We start from the raw sequence: 5,442 nt of genomic DNA on the forward strand, positions 1-5,442 counted from the left end.
TTGAGCTGTTACAGCAAATGTTCCAATTGTTTGGAGAAGTTTTTTTTCTAAACCAACTTCAGCTTTGGCTTCAGGTACAATCAAAAGGGTAGAATGAAATGCCAATTGGTTTAACTTTCTCTTTGGACAAGCAAAAATTGGGCCATTTACTTAGCCGAAGAAATAAGACAGAGGGGTCTTTGGACTCTGATGCAAATACAATTTTTGTGAGAATGTTCCAAAAAAAGCCAGATTGTAAGATTGATTTTTGAATTTTTACAGCACACAAATAATGTGGGAGGAAATCCTCGCACATTTTGGTGTTTACGAAAAATGTCTTGTGCTCGGTTGTGGACAAATGGTTTTGTGCTTTTGGAAAATCTATTGGTTTGAGTATATTTTGTGTTGTGTAATTTTTATATATATATATCCTATTTATTTTTATTTTGGGTTTTTTAGCATGTGTGGTTTATAATTACCACTAATGGTAATTCTTTTAATAAAATAAAGTGATTCCAAATCAAAAAATCTCTCTCTCTCCTCTCTCTCGATCGCTTTACACTGTCGAGGAATGTGGGGTGCGTGAGTTTTTCACGGGGGAGAAGAGCAACTGATTTCCTCTTTTTCTTGGGAAATTGTTTAGTTTTTTTCTTTTTTTTTGTTTTTGTTTGTGTTATCTTTGCTAGTTTCTTTGTTTATTGTTAATATTTATTTTTTTATTTTATTTTTTTGTTTGTTTGGTCTTGTGGCGGGGTGTGAGAATGGAGGCTCACCCGAGCGGGTGGGATTCCTCTCTTTCACTCCGTCACGGAGTAAGGTGTGTGCCTGTAGCCAATGCATCAGTGGAAGATGTACTCGTTGCGGTTGGTGAACAAATTGGATTTGATAAAATTGTTTCTGCCTCGCGCATGAATAAGGCCATTGTGATCTTCGTGAAGGAGCAGTGTGGGTTTGGTTGGGGTCGCTTCTGATTGAGAGTGGAGTGTGGGTAAGTGGCGTTTTCTGTGTCATTTCACCGCTGGTTTCGCTTTCAACAAAAGTCCCAATCTCGAATGTGCCACCGTTCACACCTAACTGTGAAATTGAGCGAGAATTACTCCGGTTTGGGAAACTTGCTAGCGGAATAAAAATGATTCCGCTAGGTTGTAAGAATCAAGCATTAAAACACGTGCCGTCATTTAGACGCCAAGTTTTTATGTTTTTGGAATCATCGTCTTTGGATATTTATTTTCGCGTACAGCATGAAGGAAAGTCCTACATGATTTATGTGAATACTGGCAGTTTAAAATGTTATGAGTGTGGGGATATCGGACATAAGAAAAATGTTTGTCCACATAAGAAGCAAATTGAAATAAATGAAAATGCAAATGAAACTGAAGTTGTTTTACCAACAGAAGAAGTGCAGGGAAATCAGGGAAAAATCAGGCTGATACGAAAAAAAACGAGGATTCAAACTGTGGTGCTGTGCAGGAAAGTGAAAGCAGGCCTATAGTAAGTGACGGAGTTGAGGAAAACAGTGGAAGAAGTGTTGAAGAAGAAAGGTCTAATGTAAACTGTACTTTTGAAATGGAAGGACATCGAGGTGAAGCTCACTCTGTTGTCTCACAGATAGAGGAAGAGGAAATTGATCATGGAATAGAGGAAGGTGATGAGGATGATAATATGTCTGAAATGTCTGACATTCCTTCTCAGTGTGGTGATGAACAGTTGTATACTGTAAAAGAAATTAATGATTTTCTGGATGAAACTTTTGGCAGAAAGTTTGAAGTAAGAGAGTTCTTTCCAGATGTAAACAAGTTTTTAATTTCTGTAATAAAATTGCAGAAATCAGTAGGTTTTGAGGAACTTAGTAGAAGGAAAAGGTTTAGACTGAAGAAAATCGTAACAAATTTAAGGAGAGGAAAATGTCCGGCTACAAGATTAAATAAGACTGTTTAATGTCACGAAGGGTGAATTTTCTTTTCCATCTGAAATTGTTTCTCCTTTGTGGTTTTCTGTTTTCTTTCTTCCTTTTTTTCCCTCTTTATATGGAGAGCTTAAAAATAGGAACCATTAATATAAATGGAGGGAGGGAAAAAAATAAAAGGGCAGTTCTATCTAAATATATACAAACCAAAAACATTAATATTGCTTTTTATCCAAGAAACTCATAGTGATCAGATAGATGAGATAGATTGGAGAATGTGGTGGGATGGAAATATTTTTCTTTAGTCATGGCTCTAATTTAAGTGGCGGTATTGCAATCCTTTTTGGGAAAAATATAAACATAACGGTTGTTTCTACATTTGAGATAGAAAAAGGTAGGGCTTTAGCTCTTCAGGTAGAGATAATGGGTTTAAGTTTTGTTTTTATTAATATATATGCCCCAAATAATGGTGCAGAGAGAATAAGGTTCTTTAGGAAGGTGAGTGAAAGTTTAAAAGATTTTGATAAGGGTACAATTTATGTTTTAGGTGGTGATTGGAACTGTACATTAGATTTCACTCTAGATAGGAATGGAGAGGAACCTTGTCCACCTTCAGCTACTGTTTTAAGAAATATTATTAGGGATTATGATTTAATTGATGTGTGGAGAGAACATCATCCAATGACAAGACAGTATACATGGGTAAAAGTTGCTAGTGATCACATTAGTTCAGCAAGGCTGGATAGGTTTTATATTAGTAGAAGTAAGAATAATAGTGTTAAAAAATCTGTTATTTCCCCAAATGGTTTTACAGACCACCATTTGTGCTTAATTGAATTAAGTTTAAAAAAATCTAAAAGTTTTAGTTCTTATTGGCATTTTAATGTTAAGTTATTGCATGATGTAAAATTTTGTGAGAATTTTGTATTATTGTGGAATAAATGGAAAGAAAGAAAAAATTATTATGAAAATATTCTACAATGGTGGGAGGTGGGAAAAACACAAATAAGAATGTTTTGCCAAGATTATACTGCTCATACTAATAGTTTGATTAAAAAGACAATTAGAGAACTTGAGAGAGATATTGAACAACTGGAAGTAAATGTAGTCAACAATAATTTAACAGATGCAAATAGGTTGGAAAAAAAAAAATCTTTAGGAACTCTTCTCCATGAAAATGCAAAAGGGGCTTTAATTAGAGCTCGATTTTCTTTATTAAAGGACATGGATGCTCCTAGTTCATTCTTTTTTAATCTGGAAAAGAAAGAGATGGAAAGGAAACAGATGTTACATCTGAAACGTGCTAATGGAACTTTGACATCTGATCCAAAGGAAATGAGGATGATCGCAATGAATTTTTATAAGGATTTGTTTGGAGAGTAAAAGTGTGATGTTTCAAGTATGGACTTTTTATTTAAAGATTTACCTAAATTGAATACTGAACAACAAAAGGAGTTGGACTCTGATATAATGATAAATGAACTGTCAGAAGCAGTTCAACAAATGTCTGTTGCTAAAGCCCCTTGTATTGACGGACTCCCAGCAGAATTTTATAAGTATTTTTGGCATGTGATTAAAGAAGATATGTTGGAGGTTTTTAAAGTATCTTTTAAAAAAAATGAATTACCAACTAGTTGTAAAAGGGCTGTGCTTTTGTTGTTACCTAAGAAAGGTGATCTTGGTCTTTTAAAAAATTGGAGACCAGTGGCATTGTTATGTACAGATTATAAAATCCTTGCAAAGTGTGTTTCAAATAGATTAAAAAAACACCTTGGGTCTTTGATAGAAAGGAATCAGACTTATTGTATACAAAATCGAACTATAATGGATAACCTTTTTCTTTGAAGAGATGTAATTGATTTAGCTTACATGGATAATGTAAATTTAGGTATATTCTCAGTTGACCAAGAAAAAGCTTTTGATAGAGTTGACCATTGTTATTTGTTCAATGCTCTCAAAGCTTTTGGAATTGGAGATTGTTTTTTATCAAGAATAAAACTTTTATATAATGGGGCATCTGTTATGTTAAAGGTGGGAGGTGGACTTAGTCAGCCAGTTTTAATGAAAAGAGGAATAAGGCAGGGATGTCCTTTGTCAGGACAACTTTTTTCTTTAGCAATTGAACCCCTACTTTGTCAGTTGAGAAAAAATCTAAAAGGTTTTGCAGTTAAAGGTTCTGAAAATATGCTTATAAAAGTATCTGCTTATGCAGATGATATCACTGTTTTTATAAGAAATAAAAATGATGTTGAAGCATTGAAAGAAAGTTTAAATATTTATGAAAAGGCCTCATCTGCAAAGGTCAACTGGAGTAAAAGTGAAGGTTTTATTATGGGGAATTGGCAAGAGGAACCCCCTCCAGTACTCCCAGGTGGAGTTAAATGGGGTAAAGAAGGCTTAAAATGTTTAGGGGTATATCTAGGGAAGGAAGGATATCAGGAAAAGAACTGGGAGGGTATGATAGAAAAAGTGTGTGGAAAACTGTCCAAATGGAAGTGGGTGTTACCCAAACTATCATACAGGGGAAGGGCCCTGGTTGTTAATAATCTAGTAGCCTCTATGATCTGGCATAAAATGATTGTACTGAACCCACCAAATAATGTTATTGGTGAAATTCAAAGAAATGTAATTAATTTTTTTTGCTCTGGATACCACTGGACAAAGGCTGCTGTGCTCTTTTTACCAGTTAGTGAAGGTGGACATGGATTAATGGATATACAAAGTCGAATTATGACCTTCAGAATCCAAGCAGTGCAAAGACTATTGTATTCTGGACAATCTATGTGGACTGACACAGCTTGGGCCTTGTTGCAAAATGTGGATGTTTTTAAATATGATAAACAGTTGTTCTTAATAAGGTTGATGGACATTGATTTGAGTGGTACCTCATCTTATTATCAGTCAGTTTTAAGAGCATGGAGATCGATTTTCAAAGTGGAGAGAGTTTCTTCAGATCTTGGAAGCTGGATACGACATGAACCTCTTTTTAATAACCCTCTGATTGAAGTCAAAGAACTAAGTCTGAGGAGTTTAAGGTCTGTAATGGCAAAAGTTGGTTGCATCAAAGTATCAGATTTGAGAAATGGCAACAAATGGAAAAGCCCTGAAGAGATGTGTTGTCTGACAGGCATCAGGTCTGTTAGGTTCATGAAGATAATATTAAATAGAATTTTTTCGTTCTTACCTTCTACATTAAGACAGCTTCAAGAAGAAAATGAGCTGACTTTACAGGACAATGATGAAAATTATAATTTCTGCAGCCATTGAAGAAGAACCAGAAAAGGACTCTATTCTTAATTTTAAAACTCCACAACTAATAACATTTGAAGAAACATCAAAGAAAGCAATTTATGCAACATGTGTGAAAGTGACCCATTACTCCTCTCTAAAGAAAGTAAAGGAGTCAAAATGGACAGATATTTTTGGGCCAGAATCTTCACCTAAGGGATTTTGGAGGTCTTTATATAAACCTCCTACAGAGAAACGGACTGCAGATCTCCAGTGGAGAGTTGTTCACTGGGCAATAGCCATAAATAAACATGTGGCACATTTTGATC

This window comes from Cyprinus carpio, chromosome B3, assembly GCF_018340385.1.
Source record: "Cyprinus carpio isolate SPL01 chromosome B3, ASM1834038v1, whole genome shotgun sequence".
Classification (NCBI taxonomy): domain Eukaryota; kingdom Metazoa; phylum Chordata; class Actinopteri; order Cypriniformes; family Cyprinidae; genus Cyprinus; species Cyprinus carpio.